At 43.7% G+C, this 20,397-nt stretch overlaps 1 protein-coding gene across 30 annotated transcripts in view; it reads right to left on the reverse strand.

Annotated features, from left to right (window-relative positions):
* The window catches only part of NRXN1 (neurexin 1), a 961,778-nt gene that overhangs the window by 667,762 nt on the left and 273,619 nt on the right, over positions 1 to 20,397 (reverse strand). The gene's annotated exons all lie outside the window — the stretch shown is intronic.

A 20,397-nucleotide genomic window follows, 5' to 3' on the forward strand; every position in this document is an offset into this window, starting at 1 on the left:
TGATTCCAATGAGCACATCTAGGGCTAAGATTTCAAGGGAGGCTCTGATCCGGGGCCGAGCTCACGGGCTAGTTGGTGCAAATTGTTGTTGTTTAGTCGTTTAGTCATGTCTGACTCTTTGTGACCCCATGGACCAGAGCACGCCAGGCACTCCTGTCTTCCACTGCCTCCCACAGTTTGGTCAGACTTATGTTCATAGCTTCGAGAACACTGTCCAACCATCTCGTCCTCTGTCGCCCCCTTCTCCTTGTGCCCAACATCAGGGTCTTTTCCAGGGAGTCTTCTCTTCTCATGAGGTGGCCAAATAGCAGGCACTTATTCTCCACCACAAATATTATATGGACTTCAATTGTTATGTAAATGCAACAAGATTGCAGCGTTAAGATTTATGATATTAATTAATTGCATGCAAAGACATAATTGTGCCATAAAATAGTTACTGGTATCCCAAACGAGCGGTATATTGCAGAGAGCAAGAGTCAAGCATTAACGCTTCTGGGGGATTTTTTTTATATATACTAATTTAGCAATGAATGTTTCATGCTGTAAATTGTTTCTATTGCACCAGGAGGTCCAAAGAAACTCCCCTTTTCAAATCTTTATAGGATTAGCAGAATTAGTTCAAACCCAGTGCACAGACTGTATTTGGTGTTGTAACCCAAAGCTGCAATGTGTTGTTTACATCTTCTTTTCACTTGGTTGCAAACTGACTGCAGTTGTGCAGCTCTCACATAAAGAAAAGTGGCTCATATCATCAGTGTGAGGTCAGGTGGCCACTGAGCCAACTCTGCGCATTGTAGTCACGATCTTTGCTGGGTACTCACTGAATAAACGTAAGGTAAGGAGAGGGCACCAGGAGGGCCTTCATCTCCACTGTCTGGGTCTGGGTCTTCTCATATTGAGTGTCTAAAGCAGCCTTTGTAAATGCAGTAGCTTACTTATGCTGTTGAACTCCAAGTCCCATCAGCCTCAGGCAGCATGGCCAATGGTCAGGGATTATGGGGGCTGTAGTCCAAAACATTTGGTGGATGCCGGATTGTGGAAGATCAGTCTATAGCAGGCATCCCCAAACTCAGCCCTCCAGATGTTTTGGGACTACAACTCCCATCATCCCTAGCTAACAGGACCAGCGGTCAGGGATGATGGGAGTTGTAGCCCCAAAACATCTGGAGGGCCGAGTTTGGGGATGCCTGGTCTATAGCATAAAATAGGCCACCAACAACCAATTGATGCCTCACGAAGTTGCCTCAGTTTCCCATCCCATCTGAGTTCCCATTTCAATTCCCCCCCCTTTTTTCCTAGCTTTTGAAAGTTTTTCCCTAAGTAGTTTAAGAACAGTTCAGAAAATGTTTTCCAGCAACCTTTTCTTCATGTTCCCCTAGCTATCTGAGAATAAATTGCATGATGTTTGTGTGCAGTGGCGTGGAGCATAGCAAAACCAGAAAGGAATTACTTTCACTTGCCTTCAAGAACAGTAGCTGTATTGGACTGTTGGAATAATAATAATAATAATAATAACAATAATAACAATAATAACAATAACAACAATAATAATTAAGTAGTAGTAGTAGTAGTAGTAGTAGTATACATGTATACATATTTGAGAAAAACCATACCAAACCCAATGAGGATTATTTTTCAGTAGACCTGCATAGAATCGGGAATAATAATAATAAATAATTCTATCTCAGCTACTTATTGTGAAAACTGAAGCTGTGTGTGTGCGTGCACGTATGTGTGTAAGGGTTCATTTAGGAATACAGTCGTAACTTGGTTTTCAAAAAGCTTAGTTCACAAACAACTTGGAACTAGAACGCCGCAGACCCCGAAGTAGGTATTCCGGTTTGCAAACTTTGCCTCGGAAGCCGAACATCCAACGCGGCTTCTGACTGGCTGCAGGACACTCCTGCAACCAATCGGAAGCTGCGCCTTGGTTTCTAAACATTTCAGAAGTCGAACGGACTTCCGGAACGCATTCTGTTCGAAAACCAAGGTACAACTGTAGTTAATCCAGAGTGCTTTTGTCCCTGGCACCACCCACACATTACCTCCCCCTCCCTCTTCCCTAGTAAGGAGAAAAGGTCCCCCACCCGTGGTTTATAGTTTTGGTTTCAGCAATTGGCTAAACGACTGAAGCATACACATGCCATTATTTTCCAAGTACGTCCACGGTGCTCATTCTATGCCAGACTCACTCTGCCCACCCCCTTTCCTCCTTGCTATGTGTTCTTGTGTAATTCTAAGCAGTCATCAGGCCACAGGGTGCAAGTTCAAGGGTTTAATATTGTATTGCCTTGAAAGTGCCATTGCACTGGTGTCACATTTCAGAAGTCCATTGGAGGCAAATCCTCAAGCGAGCTGGCATTCATCAGGCCAACTTCGCAGGGACAGAACAACTGGATTGTTCATCGGCGGAGTACCTGACCCATAATATATGGGCAATTTACACAATTTTCTAAATGACAGTAGTTTACTGAATTTTGCTTTGAAGTGTAATGTCAAATCCTGAGATGGTACAATATAGCTGTCATTACAGAATATAAGCCTACACAGAGTGATTGACAAGGTGGCCTGTCAGATTTCCACAGCACAATACACACTGCCACTCAGGTTTATTTATCCCCTCACTTGCTTGACTTAGAAGAGTCCACAAAGGGTCTAACAGCAGCATCAGTAGCAATATGCAGAAAATAAATCAGATTGCAAACAATAAAGACCAACCAGTTATTAGCACTTTAGCTTGCAGATGAAGGATCACAGAATAGAGGGTTCTCTCAGATAAATAAGTTGAATGCCAGAGAGAAGTAGAATCCTTATGATTGACTTCTTGTATTCTATATAAAGAGAATGACATTTCATTTTGAATGGGCTGAGAGGGAGACCTGAAGAAGCATAGGAAGCTGTACTATTCCAAATCAGACAACTCCTTCATCTAGCCAAATATTATCTGCTGTGACTCAAGTTCTCAGGTTGAGGTTTTTCTCCTGAAAGTGGGGCCTTCTAAATGCAGAGAATGTGGTCTACTCCTGACCTATACCAACCAGAGGCAGTTAAAAGCTGGGAGGCAGCCTTTGGAGGTGCATGTGCTTTACGATAAGGAAATCTGATGCAGGATTAGTGATAGCGCTGCATTCTTTATGATCTGCTTATTTTCCAGTGTGCTATACTTGTCCATCTGGTACGCAGGCTGAGACCCTACCTGCCCGCAGACTGTCTTGCCAGAGTGGTGCATGCTCTAGTAATCTCTCGCTTGGACTACTGCAATGCACTCTATGTGGCGCTACCTTTGAAGGCGACCCGGAAACTGCAACTAATCCAGAATGCAGTAAGTACACTGGTGACTGGGGGTGGCCGCGGAGACCATATAACACCGGTCCTGAAAGACCTACATTGGCTCCCAGTACGTTTCCGAGCACAATTCAAAGTGTTGGTGTTGACCTTTAAAGCCCTAAATGGCCTCGGTCCAGATGCCCTGAAGGAGTATCTCCACCCCCATTGTTCTGCCTGGACACTGAGTTCCAGCGTTGAGGGCCTTCTGGCGGTTCCCTCGCTGTGAGAAGCCAAGTTACAGGGAAACGGGCAGAAAGCCTTGCGTGTGAAGGCCTTTAAACCTCCCCCTTAAATATATTTAGACAAGACAAAAAATTTGGTTTGGTTTTTGGCAGAATTTATTGATTAAAGCAAGTGAGTGGTTGCATAGGCTCTGATTCGACTAGCTCCCTGCACCCTTGCAGGTAGCGCTGACCCAGGGCACTAGCATAGGTCATCCTAGGGTGAACACCTGGATAGGCGGAAAGCCGGGAACATGCTATGTCCAAGATCCGGATGTCCCCCTGGACTCAGGCACAGGCACAACCCCCTCATTGGGTTGACAAACCATTGAGTCCCTGGATTCCTTTAACAGAATACCCTTCACATAGGGATGGTGAGAGCGTTCCCCCATCCCTATCACCTGAACCAGTGCCTATCATCAACTGTACAAGTTGTGATGATTTGCTACGCGAATCCCAAATGGCAACAGCCAATTAGCCAAGTGGGGAAAATTCCTGCCATGCCCCTGTCCCAACAACAGGTGACACATGACGGCATAGCAAGGTCAAGTGCACAAGCCCTAAATATAGGGAGAGGTGGGCAGGTGTTCCGATGCACTGAGCAAAAGAGGAAGCTCTGGGTCACGTGCATGGGTATATATAGGTCCCTTGATACGTTTAGCCTGTGTCCCATTGACCCAATTAAACCCTGCATCAAGGGACCTACCAATTGGGTGTTGTGGCTATCCAATCTTACCCACCCACAACACAGGGTTTGGTTGCCAGGTCTCACCGCAACATGTGCCCTCTTTAAGGGAGGACCCAATTTCTCGATACAGTGGTACCTCAGGTTAAGAACTTAATTCGTTGTGGAGATCCGTTCTTAACCTGAAACTGTTCTTAACCTGAGATACCACTTTAGCTAATGGGGCCTCCCCCTGCCACGCCGCCGCTGCCGTGTGATTTCTATTCACCGCCCAGAGTGGCCGGGGAAACCCAGCCAGATGGGTGGGGTATAAATTATTATTATTATTATTATTATTATTATTATTATTATTATTATTATTATTATTAATGTTTTGACACAATGAGTCTCCAGTGCTCCCTCTTAATGAAAGAATACGGACACCTTAAAGAAGCCATTGCTGGAACTTCTCACCATTTCTGGAAAGAAGGTGATCCTCCTTAGCAATGCAGGTATTTCTTGCTCTTTATCTTCTCCACATGCCAAATGCCTAACCATTACCCCATCAAAATATTACCAAGTTTGTTACCAGAAGAAAGAAAGTCAACTCCTCAGGTGCATTGCTTCCAAAGCCCTAATACATGTATGCCTTGATGTAGAGGCAAACATTTATATTAAGATATGCAAGAATTTATTAGGTTTTTGCAAGATATATTTGACTTTTCAGTCTCACACAGAGCCTGCTGAAATGGAAAGTTTGCTCAGGGGATTAGCGTGAAGCACTGAGTTTCTGTTTATCCTTCCCTACGGAAAATTTTGTGTATGCAGCAAAGAGAGGAATGTGCAATTTCAGTCAAAAGAAAGCCTGGGATGAATGATGCTCGCATAGGTGATTCACATTTTGAAGAACTGCCTCGCCAGCCATTTTGCGGACTCATCTTTCTTAAGGTACATTAGCTCCTAGCCTTACTATGGCAGAATGACTAAACCCCAATCAAACAGGCTCACATCATCAAATTGCTTACTCAGGAGCAGCTCAGTTGGCTCTGATAGGCCTATACACATGTAAATATGTAGACAATAAGAAGTCACTTAAGACTTCTTAAGAAAGAAAAAAACAACAACACATGCAATGTACAAAATAAAAATAAATAAATAAAAAATTGTCCAGTAGCACCTTATAGGCCAACTACCTTTGTTCTGGTATAAGCTTTCGTGTGTATGCACACTTCTTCAGATACACTGAAGCAGAAGTTACCAGACCCTTATATATAGTGAGAGGGTAAGGTAAAGGGACCCCTGACCATTAGGTCCAGTCGTGACTGACTCAGGGGTTGTGCGCTCATCTTGCATTATTGGCTGAGGGAGCTGGCGTATAGCTTCCAGGTCATGTGGCCAGCATGACAAAGCCGCTTCTGGCAAACCAGAGCAGCACATGGAAACGTCGTTTACCTTCCTATTTATCTACTTGCATTTTGATGTGCTTTCGAACTGCTAGGTTGGCAGGAGCTGGGACCAAGCAACGGGAGCTCACCCCGTCACAGGAATTCAAACCGCCGACCTTCTGATCAGCAAGCCCTAGGCTCAGTGGTTTATCCCACAGCGCCACGGGTGGGGTAATTCTCAGAAGGGTAGTGGGAGATGGGTGATTGGTTCAATGGGTATGGTAAACCTGTTGGTGACTGTTAATAGCTGTTAACGATGTGCCTCATACTTCCAGATGTACCTCATACTTCCAAATCACAGCAGACTTGCAACCAAGCCAACCCAGGGTACACAAATATTGTGTACAACAACTGTTGTTGTTGTAGCTGCTGGTGTTGTTTAAAATGGATTGCCACAAGACAAGTGAGGAGCAGTATTTGGAATAACGAAGCTCAGCAACTCCTTGGCACAGTTGTCTACTTCTTTGGATTCCGGTTACAATATTTCAACCTCCAGGAATTATTCATATTGGGGGCAGGGGGTGGATGGGGATATAGGAACCGGGCACAAGACTCTAGTTTGCCGGACTTCTCTACCATGCATATGTATATGTGTAACAGGAGGGTGAAAGAGGGGGGAAAGAGCTTTGACGTATCTCGTAGGTATCCCTCCATTTGTGGGTGCTGTGCCCTCACAAGGAATATTCAAACCATATATCTCCTTTCAGAAATAGAGCATGCAATAATTTGCATTCATTGCATTCACTTCATCTGACAGTCTATTGGGATATTCTATATATCACATTTCAGAAATCAGAATATAATTAGATGATATCATTTGGAACACACACACACACACACACACACACACACACACACACACCAATCCCATCTTTTTTGTGTTTATGTTCACTGAGACATTTATATGTCTGATCATTTATCACTGTCTGCTGTAAACTCGGCTGAGTTGTTGGGGGATTAGGTACAATATAGGGAAGTTGTTCTCTCAAGAGAATGACATTTTTCAACGTATCAGATCTGTAATTTGTGCAAGGAAGACAAAGCAATGTATTAGAATTCTGTAGCTCTCACCAATGCCTCTTATCAGCTCTATGTATTTTATTATGTGCATAATGTTCAGACTGCTTTCTCTGAGGAGGTCAAGTGGAAGCTCAGCAACTGTCTCCTCCCTTGGAGAATGACAAGATTGCACACACTTCGGTGTGGCTTTCCCTTGTCCCTTTGCCTCTTTGGCCCATGGTATGATCAAACCAAAATTACGTACTCCCATTTAAATTATTATTATTATTATTATTATTATTATTATTATTATTATTATTATCTTATCCCCCACCTTTTTACCTGATGGGACTCGAGGCATCTTACAGATAAAAATAAGAACCATTTAAAACATTGAAGAAACTATAATTAAAACAACAATTAAACACTGAAATAATTAAAACTGCACATATATCACTTGGAATCACAGTATTATAGAGTTGGAAGGGACCATGAGGGCCATCTAAACCAGTGATGACCAAACCTGGCCCTCCAGCTGTTTTGGGACTACAACTCCCATCATCTCTGACCACTGGTCCTGTTAGCTAGGGATGATGGGAGTTGTAGATCCAAAACAGCTGGAAGGCCAAGTTTGGCCATCACAGATCTAGTCTAACCCCCTGCAATGCCCAACACAGGACTTGAACCCATGATCTTGAGATCTTGTCCTCTACCAACTACAATAAAACCAGCACAGCACCAGGTCTTTCATTAATAGTAGCCGGTTGCTGAAATCTGCTGGAACAAGGAAGTCTTCTCCTGCTGGCAGATGGACAACAAGGAGGGAGCTAGCCTAGCTTTGGAGTTCCAGAGTTTGAGAACAGCCAGCAAGAAGTCCCTCTCCTGCATCACCAGGATACCCTGTCCTACCCCAAATGCATATTTGTTATTGCAGGAAATCTTCAGAGCATACTGATAATAGCCAGGGGAAAGTTGAAGCTTTATTTCTAGAGGAATGAGAAATTAGATATCTGAGAGGTTAATGAGTTAATAAGTTCTGAAAAGAGAATAAGAAATAGGGAAAGGCAAAGATAGACAAAGAGAGAGAGAGAGAGAGAAGAAAGAATATGAAGGTCAAACATTGTAATTAAAGTGCAAGAGTTCAACTGGATAATTTGTTCCTTCGTTAACTTTGTAACATGGAATTGTTTCATCTTCTAAATTTAACAGCCGGCCTATGGTTCTCTCTCTCTCTCTCTCTCTCTCTCTCTTTGTCTATCTTTGCCTTTCCCTATTTCTTATTCTCTTTTCAGAACTTATTAACTTTCTGTTTGGATGGCAGAAAGTTTTCCTTTTGAAACCGCCAGAGATAGCTTTAGCTTTTACAATCTGAGTTTTACACTCTTAAGTTTGAAAATCCATTACCTACCTCATCACACCAGATGCTAGCTGATAGCTTTTCTATCCCTCATCCCACTCTCAAATTATGTTCCATAGTTCTTTTATGCTATTATTTATTCAACTTCTTACTGCGCTACATGGCGGAGATCTTGGACACGCGGCTTGGACTGCATTGAAATCAGTGGGTTGTAGTCACCTAAGTAATACTCAGAAGACACCGAATGAAGTCAATGGATTTAAGTTAGTCGTGTCCAATAAATTAAGGAGGTTTACTCTGAGTATGACTTAGTTGGATATCACCCATGGAATTAAACATAGAATAAATATGTCGAGGATTGGTGGTCAGTCTTATTTTAAAATGTTTTTAGGCATTCTTAACGTTCTTGGATGTTCTTAATATTTTATTTATTTTATGTTTAATTGTATATTTTCCTGCTTTGTTGTTAGCTACCCAAGGCTCCTTGAGGGGCTAGGAAGGGAGCAATAAAATTTTAATAACAGGTAAGTTTTCTCTTTAACATTAGTTTCCCCTTTATGTGGACTCTGCCAGTTACTCAATCCTTGGACTATGTATTGTCAACTTTGCATTAGGTTACCAACTACAGCTCTGATTGTGATATCTCAAAACGGATATTGTAGAATTAGAAAGGGTTCAGAAAAGGGCAACTTAGTTATCATGGATAAAAGGAGGAGGAGGAGGAGGAGTTTGGATTTGATATCCCCCTTTTCACTACCCTAAGGAGTCTCAAAGCGGCTAACAATTTCCTTTCCCTTCCTCCCCCACAACAAACACTCTGTGAGGTGAGTGAGGCTGAGAGACTTCAGAGAGGTGTGACTAGCCCAAGGTCACCCAGCAGCTGCATGTGGAAGAGTGGGGAAGCCAACCCGGTTCACCAGATTATGAGTCTACCACTCTTAACCACTACGCCACGCTGGTTCTCTGAAGTAACTCTCCTTCGAAGAAAGATTACAAAATTTGGGGGCTTTTTTAAAAAGTTAAGAATAATGAGGCATGAAACATACTACTACTCTTAACCACTACACCACACTGGCTCTCTGAAGTAACTCTCCTTCAAAGAAAGATTACAAAATTTGGGGCCTTTTTTTTTTTAAGTTAAGAATAATGAGGCATGAAACATACTAGAGGTGCAAGACATGAGAAAGAGGTTTTCCTAGTATTAGTGCCTGTGGCCGTCCAAGGAAGTTGCAAGTTAGAAGACAAAGGGAAGCTCACATGGCCAGAGTTAGACTCTACTACACAGGATGATGGCCACCAACTTGGGCGGCTTCCAAAGGTCTTTAAAAGACAAATTCATGGAGTGTAAGGCTATCAATGACTACCAGGCTATTAGGATCAGAAACAATGTGCATACCTGTTTCTGGGAATCACAATCGGGGAGAGAGCTATTGTGCTCATGTCTTGTTTGCAGGCTTCCCCTAGGCATCTGATTGGTCACTGTGAGAACAGGATGCGGGTTGAGGTTTAGGCTGATCTAGCAGGACTCTTCCTATGTTCTTACACTGATACTATGTTGTACTATTTTTTCTTCATCATTAAAACTGTTGTTTTAAGCCTGAAATCCTATTCAGCCCTCTCAGGTAGGAAGCCCCAATGAACCTCAGTTCTCATGTTCCTGGGATTGTGATGGAATTTGCAAGCAACTTACAAAGGTATAAACATTCACAAAGCTAGCTATTATCAACCATATTGGCGCCTCATAAACATATTAAATTCATTTATCAGACACTCTTTCCCATAAAACCCGTGCTGACTGACGCTATCAGCAATGATAAGGATAGAAATATAATTACACTCCTTTATCAGCTTCTCCATTATTTTCACCGAGATTTATGTCAGACCAGCCAGCTAGTAATTACAGGGTCATTCAATTTGCTTTCATGGAAATGTAAGCCATGTCTTTTGGAGGTGTCTCAGGCCTTCCTCAGAAAGTTGCGGACCCTCCTTCATTGGAGTTGTTTAAGCAGCGGTGGGATAGCCATCTGTCATGGATGCTTTAACTGAGAGATTCATGCATTGCAGGGGGTTGGACTAGATGACCCTTGGGGGTCCCTTCCAACTCTATGATTCTAGGTGCAATCTACACACTGTGTTCAGGTATCTGGCCAGAGACTCCCTGGTGAGCAATATCACGGGGAGGGGTGTTTCTAGGACTAAGGTGAAATTGACAAGCTCCTTCGCTATTTTTTGCTATTGCCAGGAGGTGTTAAAGTGGTTCATGTAATTTTGTTATATGCATAGGACTGAAAGTTGGGGTTTTTGCATGGATTTTATATTTGCTATTATGCCATTACGAAATTGTTCTTTTGATGGTTAAGTTTGATATTATTTCCTGGGGTCCCCCCCCCCCCGTAAGTCACTTTGAGCTGAGCACAGTTCTTTTTTTGTGGAAAGGCAGCGTACAAATAAAATTATGAATTAATGCTGAATGTAGTGTGGTGGTTGCAAAATAAAATAAGTATGGTGCGGCAGTTCTGTCCCCCCCCCCCCCTCCAGCAATTGCCCAGGTCTTTCACTCAACTGTTGCCCTTCATCCTGAACCATACAATTGGCAGAATCCACATGTCTCTTGCCTTCCAAAAGCTACTGCAGCAGTTTTAGAAGAAGCCAAATAGAAGATGCAGAAGTCGCACACAAAGAAGTCCTTTGGGGTCCCTGTGGCAGGGAAAGTTGTGCTGCGCTACAGACATTACAAAGTGGGTTTTCTTCCCCTGTTGCTTTTTGTGCAGCAATCACAACACATAAAGCAGTCCTCTCTTATATGCATCATCTAGAACAACTGCTTTGTAAGCACCGCTTGCATTTTGCTTGTTCGAAGCATGCTTTGGCCTGGGTCTCTGTTTCGATTGATTTATTGAACGTTGGTGTGTGGACTTCACAGCTGTTTTCTGTGCACGGTCAAATTGAATGGCCTTTTGAACCATTCCACAGTTATTGCTCTCTGAATCTATTTGCCAATGCAAAAAAATAAAAATAAAAAGGAAGGAAAATCACTAACAGATTTAGGCTTGTAGCTGTTTTGGTCTCAGGGAATAACACTAAACAACTGTCTTTAGCTGGAATATCTGTTATGGCAGGAGTAAACAGACACTTATCAAAGTAATATGTTCCAAAAAGAAGAAATGAATTAATGCTTCAGTCATTAGCAGTGTGTGGAGAAGCACCAAGTATTTTCAATGAAAATAGTCAAATGTGATTATTTGACATTTTTCCTCCTGGTGCTAGCTCACAGGAGTACATTAAATATATTAAAGATAACACAATATATCCTCAAGATCTTCCAGAAGTTGAAGAAAATGTGAACTTGGATATCATATAAAAGCCTAATATCAATACTTTCTTTCTTAACTTTCATATAAAAGCCTAATATCAATACTTTCTTTCTTAACTTTCATATAAAAGCCTAATATCAATACTTTTCTTTCTTAACTTTGGGTCCCCAGATGTTGTTGGACTACAATTCCCATAAGCCCTAACCATTGGTCTTGCTAGATATGGAAAATTGGAGTTGTAGTCCAGCAACATCTGGGGACTCAAGGTTGAGAAAGGCTGGGTTAAGTGTGTTGTGTGAACGAGCTCGTTTTGTCCTGTGGCTTGATGCTGATAAACAATGCAATTTCATATAATCATAATAATAACAACCCAATGAGATCAAGAGAAAGCTAAATATAGATATGAAATAGGATGTTCAACTTAACTTTAAATTTATGGACAAATCAGTATTTGGAAGCCAGAGTATTGTTAAACTCTTCCATACCCAACTCATTGCATTGCAGAAATCTCTTGCAATGTTTTTGTTTTTAATGATGCTGGACCAGTCATGTGATCTATCCTCATGTCTCCTTGTTCCAAAGGAACCAGAAGCGAGGGGAGCTGAAAGTGACAACTCTGCCATCTGGTTGGAATGTGATAAAGCTGCCCTCTAATAGCACAGACAATAATGCATGCCATTGTTACTGGGTTTGTTCTTAGCTTTCTTATCTCTGGCATGACACACAGTCACAACCATATTAAATGTTAGAAACTACGTCAAGGCAATATTTGAAGTTCCAACACAGCGAAGCAGAGAGAAGGGCTGAATTCTGCCTCCGCTGCAAGCGTCTTACAAGGGTTCTGTTACCTTGTGCGATTCTGGTGCATTCAGGAGCAGAATCATACCCAATGTTTCTGCTCTTACTCACCATGCTGAGCCAAAGTATTACATTAGTGCAATATATGCTATTTCTTTCATTGTACACAAGCCTTTGTGATGACCGTTCAACAACTCCCTGGGTCCTGTGCTGCCTGGGGAAGGGAAACCAGGCCCTACAGAGTGTATGCCTCTTTTGTACCCTCTCTGCCCGCTTGAGGTACTTGCCACACCACCAGTTAAGAAATTAATCATTCACCAGGCTGCCCCTTATCAAACAGCTTCCAAAATTTCTGCTTATACCCAAGATTCCCATGCATTTTTGAAGACAAAAAACCCACAGCTACTGCATGCAAAATTGTGCATAAACATATACACAAAAAATATGTATAATGCATAGAAAAGAGTCAAGCCCAGTTTGGTACCATATTTCTGCAGCATAGTTTTAAACTTATTAATACTTGTACGCTTTATACCATTATATAGATTGCTGCATGTATTTTTAATACAGTTATACGCAGACTTGTATGTATCTGTTTATGTGCTGGTTGCTTTAGGAAGCCTGAAGCATATATGTGTTTGACATTACTCATATATTAACACATAATAAGTAACAAATGGTATTTTTAGCAGAACTAGTGGAAATTATAAAAGATTGTGTCCTCCCTCAAAGAGGGCACGTGTTGCGGTGAGACCCGGAGGCTGATCCCTTGTGTTGTGGGTGGGTAAGATTGGTCAGCCACAACACCCTATTGGTAGGTCCCTCGATGTTGGGTTCAATCTGGCCAATGGGGTGCAGTTCAAATGGATTGAGGGACCTATATCTACCCATGCATGTGACCCAGAGCTTCCTCTTTTGGTGTGTGCATTCGGAACACCCGCCCACCTCTCCCTACTTTTAGGGCTTTGTTGCTGGTCTGCGACTGTATTAATAAATTCATTCATTCATTCATTTGTTGCGCTTGACATTGCTATGCCATCGTGTGTCGCCTGTCGTTGGGACAGGGGCACAGCAGGAATTTTCCCCACTTGGCTGATTGGCTGTTGCCATTTGGGTTTCACCTGCCGCGTAGCAAATCATCACAACTTGTAAGGTTGCAGATAGGCTCTGGTTCAGGTGATAGGGATGGGAGAACGCTCTCGCCATCCCTATGTGAAGGGTATTGCGTTAAAGGAATCCAGGGACTCAAATGGTTTGGTCAGCCCCTGTGAGGGAGTTGTGCCCGTGCTTGAGTCCAGGGGGACATCTGGGTGGTGGACATAGCCTGTTCCCAGCTTTCTGCCTATCCAGGTGTTCACCCTAGGATGACCTATGCTAGTCCCCTGGGTCAGCGCTACCTGCAAGAGTGCAGGGAGCTAGTTGAACCAGAGCCTATGCAACCACTCACTTTCTGTAATCAATAAAGTTGTGGCCTAAATTCTGCCAAAAACCAAACCAAAATTTGAGTGAAGTGTGAATTTATTTAGGGGGGAGGTCTCTGGGTCTGAACACGCAACTTGTTTCTCATTCAAGATCAAGGAGTGAGACAGGAATTAGAAATGGCTAAACCGACTGAGAGATAAAGACAAAAGAGACTTTGAATAGACAATAGAGATGATGTATCTACAGAAATATTGTAAAGAAATGAACTCACTAGCAGGATTTGACTAAACACTTACAATTAACAAACAGAATATAGAAAGGATTTAATTTAGAGGATACAGCATTAAGGTATAATCAAAAAGCAGGAGAAATTAATATGCAATAAACCAGAGGAGGAAGTTGAAGGAAGTCGTAGCAGGGAAGGGGATATTTGGTTTTGTGTTTATATTTGAGATGTTGTTATTGTGATGAAGATAAAAATGTAAAACGTAATAAATTTTATTTTGAAAAAGAAAAGAAACAGAAATGAAGAAAAGCTCACTGTTGAAATTTTCATCCCTACTTCCAGGTTTCTCAACTTAGGCATGCTTCAGTTCTCCAGAAAGATGTGAATTCACATAAATATTGGAAGCGGATTGAAAAATTCTCATTGATTATTGCAAGTCTGTTCACCCCCCCCCCTCCCATGTGCACTCCTCCTGCCTGAAGAATTGTGCCTTGCAATTCAGAGATCCAGAGCATCTCAGTCCTGCTTTCTGGGACTGCCCCTGGAAAACAGGGACTTTTGCAAGGTTCTGTGTTAATTAACTGAGTGTTAAAAACATTGCATAGTTTTCGCGCCCTTTTCCTACAACATGACTATTGTGTTTGTGCGCAGCATGTGCGCACGTGTGCAGGACTTTAAATTCTCCAAAAGTCAATGGTTACATTCCACCCTGGATGGCCCCCCTCTCTTTTGTAGGCCTCTTTTGTAGCTATGGAGTCTTTTGCAATGCAAAGGAAACACAATGCAGGAGTTAGCCCGATACACCAAGGGATATTTAGAACAGGGTATGCGGAAAGAAAACATATGCTTCAGCTGAAAAGCCAAAAGAATAAGAGGTCTGACAAGGAAACAAGGAAAAAGGAGGCTCCAGAGAAGAGTTAATTGAACTTTGTCATTCTGCCTCTCCAAACACTTGAGTAATTGCAAAATGTGCAAACTAGAAACTGTGCTTCTTCAGTATGTTTTATAAACAGATTTAAACAGCGACTAAATGGAACCATTTAGCCTTTTGATGCTTTCTTTAAAGTGGGGAAAAGAGTACTTCTGTCACTAAAGCAATTGCCTTCACCATCTCAACAGAAATGGATTCTTAAGATTTAAAAAAAACAAAACAAAAACAAAAACTGTGGGTAAAACAAACAAATCAATAATGCCACTCCCTGATTCAACTCAATCTAAGAAGTTGGAAACTGTCATATTGTTGCCTTGCCCTCCCCCTTCCAGCCAAAAACAAGAAAAGAAGCTGTAATTCAATCAGTATTATTGTGTTCATGCTAGAAGGGAATGCAATCTTGCAACAACTCATCACAACGTAGCTATGTATTGAAAACCTTTCAAAACAATGTGACACTTTGCAGAATTTTAAAAGTGTGTGTCTGACTTGAAGAAGTCTGAAGGTGATCCCACATTTCATGAACTGTGTCCCACTCAGATAGTTCCAGAGATGACTACTGGATTTTGCAGCAAACAAAAGTTTAAATTAGAGTAAGCATAAAATCAGACCGGACACGGGCTAGAGCTCAACTTCGAGCCTACCAAGTGGCAATGGCGACGGCGAAGGCGACGGCGAAGAGGACCTTCTTCACCGTCTCCATCGCATCTGCAGAAAACAGCAGCAGGAGACTCTTCCAGGTGGTTCGCAATTTAGCGGAACCACCTGCTCCATCCGGGCCCAGTACGGGCCACATGATCTCCTGCAATGATTTTGCAAAGTTTTTTGCAGATAAAGTCGCTCAGATTCGGGAAGAGGTAGACTCCACCGTGGGAGCAGGGCCGGGGCGGGGGAGTGCTAGAGTCCTGTCTAGTCAAGTTTTGTGGGATCAATTTCAATCTGTTACCTCCGAGGATGTGGACAGGCTGCTTAGACGAATGAAACCAACCACCTGTCTCCTTGATCCTTGCCCATCCTGGCTTATAAAAGCTAGCCAGGAAGGGCTGGGCGATGGGCTTCGCGGGTTGGTAAATGCTTCTCTCCATGAGGGAGCCTTCCCAGACCCGCTGAAAGAGGCGGTTATTAAACCGCTTCTTAAAAAACCATCTTTAGATCCGGCCAATATGGCCAACTATCGCCCAGTCTCAAATCTTCCATTCTTGGGCAAAGTGATTGAGCGAGTGGTTGCGGAACAACTCCAGGCACGCCTGGAAGAAGCGGACCATTTGGATCCCTTCCAGTCAGGATTCAGGCCTCATCATGGGACTGAAACTGCCTTGGTCGCGCTGGTCGATGATCTCCGGCGGGCTAGGGACAAAGGTAAGAGCTGTTTCCTTGTTCTGCTGGATCTCTCAGCGGCTTTTGACACCATCGACCATAACATCCTTCTGGACCGTCTAGAGGGCTTGGGAGCTGGGGGCACTGTCATGCAGTGGTTCCGCTCCTTCCTCCTGGGCCGTGTTCAGAAAGTGGTGGTGGGGGATGAGTGTTCAGACCCCTGGGCGCTCACTTGTGGGGTGCCTCAGGGTTCTGTCCTCTCCCCCATGCTTTTTAACATCTATATGCAGCCGCTGGGAGAGATCATCAGGGGGTTTGGGCTGGGTGTCCATCAGTATGCTGATGATACCCAGCTCTACCTCTCTTTTAAATCAGAACCAGTGAAGGCGGTGAAGGTCCTGTGTGAGTGCTTGGAGGCGGTTGGAGGATGGATGGCGGCTAACAGATTGAGATTGAATCCTGACAAGACAGAAGTACTGTTTGTGGGGGACAGGAGGCGGGCGGGTGTGGAGGACTCCCTGGTCCTGAATGGGGTAACTGTGCCCCTGAAAGACCAGGTGCGCAGCCTGGGAGTCATTTTAGACTCACAGCTGTCCATGGAGGCACAGGTCAACTCCGTGTCCAGGGCAGCTGTTTATCAGCTCCATCTGGTACGCAGGCTGAGTCCCTACCTGCCCACTGACTGTCTCTCCAGAGTGGTGCATGCTCTAGTTATCTCTCGCTTGGACTACTGCAATGCGCTCTACGTGGGGCTACCTTTGAAGGTGACCCGGAAACTACAACTAATCCAGAATGCGGCAGCTAGACTGGTGACTGGGAGCGGCCGCCGAGATCACATAACACCGGTCCTAAAAGACCTACATTGGCTCCCAGTACGTTTCCGAGCACAATTCAAAGTGTTGGTGTTGACCTTTAAAGCCCTAAACGGCCTCGGTCCGGTATACCTGAAGGAGCGTCTCCACCCCCATCGTTCTGCCCGGACACTGAGGTCCAGCTCCGAGGGCCTTCTGGCGGTTCCCTCATTACGAGAAGCCAAGTTACAGGGAACCAGGCAGAGGGCCTTCTCGGTAGTGGCACCCACCCTGTGGAATGCCCTCCCACTAGAGGTCAAAGAGAACAATTACCAGACCTTTAGAAGACATCTCAAGGCAGCCCTGTTTAGGGAAGCTTTTAATGTTTGATGGATTTCTGTATTTTAGAATTTCTGTTTTTTTTTGGAAGCCGCCCAGAGTGGCTGGGGGAACCCGGCCAGATGGGCGGGGTATAAATAATAAATTATTATTATTATTATTATTAAAACTAGAGGAGAGGATACCAAAGCTGGATCTACACTGACCTGTTTAACCTTATTAGAACTATGTTATATATATGCTGTTATATGTATGCTGATGATACCCAGCTCTACCTCTCTTTTAAATCAGAACCAGTGAAGGCGGTGAAGGTCCTGTGTGAGTGCTTGGAGGCGGTTGGAGGATGGATGGCGGCTAACAGATTGAGATTGAATCCTGACAAGACAGAAGTACTGTTTGTGGGGGACAGGAGGCGGGCGGGTGTGGAGGACTCCCTGGTCCTGAATGGGGTAACTGTGCCCCTGAAAGACCAGGTGCGCAGCCTGGGAGTCATTTTAGACTCACAGCTGTCCATGGAGGCACAGGTCAACTCCGTGTCCAGGGCAGCTGTTTATCAGCTCCATCTGGTACGCAGGCTGAGTCCCTACCTGCCCACTGACTGTCTCTCCAGAGTGGTGCATGCTCTAGTTATCTCTCGCTTGGACTACTGCAATGCGCTCTACGTGGGGCTACCTTTGAAGGTGACCCGGAAACTACAACTAATCCAGAATGCGGCAGCTAGACTGGTGACTGGGAGCGGCCGCCGAGATCACATAACACCGGTCCTAAAAGACCTACATTGGCTCCCAGTACGTTTCCGAGCACAATTCAAAGTGTTGGTGTTGACCTTTAAAGCCCTAAACGGCCTCGGTCCGGTATACCTGAAGGAGCGTCTCCACCCCCATCGTTCTGCCCGGACACTGAGGTCCAGCTCCGAGGGCCTTCTGGCGGTTCCCTCATTACGAGAAGCCAAGTTACAGGGAACCAGGCAGAGGGCCTTCTCGGTAGTGGCACCCACCCTGTGGAATGCCCTCCCACTAGAGGTCAAAGAGAACAATTACCAGACCTTTAGAAGACATCTCAAGGCAGCCCTTTTTAGGGAAGCTTTTAATGTTTGATGGATTTCTGTATTTTAGAATTTCTGTTTTTTTTTGGAAGCCGCCCAGAGTGGCTGGGGGAACCCGGCCAGATGGGCGGGGTATAAATAATAAATTATTATTATTATTATTATTAAAACTAGAGGAGAGGATACCAAAGCTGGATCTACACTGACCTGTTTAACCTTATTAGAACTATGTTATATATATATCGTTCTAAAACATCACATGGCATACTTGTAAAATAAAGCATTTCTTACCTCTGTTTTCCCCCCCTCATCAAAGCTATCTCCCTATTGCTGGTTGCCGGTTGCTCAGCAGCAACCTCTGGTGTCACATTCTAATAATGCATTATGAACGTTAAAAGTAAGAACCTCATGTGTCCATGTACGTTATGAAAGCCATTCCTTAACCTTCCTTAATTTAACAACCATGGGTGGAGTTCAAATACCTGTTCTACCACAAACCTTCCTGCCTCTCTGCCTAAACTACCTCTCAGAGTTGTTGTGATGATGAAAGAGACAGAGTTGTGTATACTGATTTGAGCTGAGGGAAGACTGGGATACAAATATAATAAAGACACTGTCCTTATCCTTGACTACTGTAATGACAGCCTCCTTTAATTTATTTGTATTTTAGTTGCTCCTTTAATGCTTACAGCTTCTTATACCACAGTGAAACCCTACAGTGCTCTGCGTTAATGGCAAGTTTCTTTTCTTTTCTATGTTGGTTCAGGTTTTTATCTTCTCAAGGTCAAAGCATTCCCTTCCATATACGAGGCTGCACAGTGAATCCCTCCCAGCCTTCTTTTAAATGTAGCTCCACTTTCTTCTTAATTCGCAGACATGTTTAAAATTCTAATCAGGCCATTCAAAGCCACCTCCTAATACAATCTAACACACTGAATAAGATTCAACCATCTAACATTACTTTGTTCCTGTTTATTTTATGAACCCTCTGCAGAAAGTTAATTTTGCAATCAATCTCATTAGGTTTGCAAGTAATAATGACCAGAGATAAGAAAATTGCGGGGAGATTTTCAACTTTATGATCTAGACACTCGCTGCTGGTCTTAAACAATTACTCATTATCAACAGTTTGTTCCAAACCTTTTCTCTACCCCCTGTAATTAAATTCCTTTTGCAGTAATGCCACCATTGCCTAACCATCAGTCTTGAATAGCTAGAACACCAGGACATCAATTGCATTCTACCTGAAACATGTGGTCTTTCTGCCTCTTCTCCACATTGGTGGTTGAGAATATTGGCAATTGGCCTGGGCGATATATCAGTATATCATCCAAAACCAGTTTGAAGCCCATAGTTTATGACCTAGCAATACATCACAAATCATGATGTGTGTGTATGTGTGCGTATGTGGGAAGAACTGTGAAGCCAGCCAATGCCTCTACATAGCTCCATCTTATTTCAGACATTGTGATGTATCGATCTATCACAATGTTTAGCTGGTGATATATCAAAATGTTGAAAGCCAAATATTGCCCAGCCCTAACTGGCAGCGGGTGGCGCTGTGGTGTATTGCCAATCAGAAGGTTGGCGGTTCGAATCCCCGTGATGGGGTGAGCTCCCGTTGCTCGGTCCCAGCTCCTGCCAACCTAGCAGTTCAAAAGCACATCCAAGTGCAAGTAGATAAATAGGTACCGCCCCGGCGGGAAGGTAAACGGCATTTCCGTGCGCTGCTCTGGTTTCACCAGAAGCGGCTTAGTCATGCTGGCAACATGACCTGGAAAAACTGCCTGCAGACAAACGTCGGCTCCCTTGGCCAGTAAAGCGAGATTAGCGCCACAACCCCAGAGTCGTTTGCGACTGGACTTAACTGCCGGGGGTCCTTTACATTTACCCTTTTAACTGGCAGCAGGTCAGGAAATACGCAAAACAATGATGAGGTTGTTCAAAATGACAGTGGCAAAGGGACTAACAAGACATGTGCCCATCAACTGAGTGTTCAGTTAATGTGGAGTTCCAGCCTGATGATATGCAACATGGATAAATAAATCCTGAACATAGGAAAAACCCTCCTGTATCTAGTCCAGTATCCTATAGAGGACAACCAGATGCCTTTGGGAAATCATCAAGAAGGACCCAAGCACAGGAGCCCTCTCCCCTTCTGTGGTGTCCCGCGACCGATATCCAGAACCATTTTTGGC

Source organism: Zootoca vivipara, chromosome 3 (assembly GCF_965207765.1).
Source record: "Zootoca vivipara chromosome 3, rZooViv2.hap1.1, whole genome shotgun sequence".
Lineage (NCBI taxonomy): Eukaryota > Metazoa > Chordata > Lepidosauria > Squamata > Lacertidae > Zootoca > Zootoca vivipara.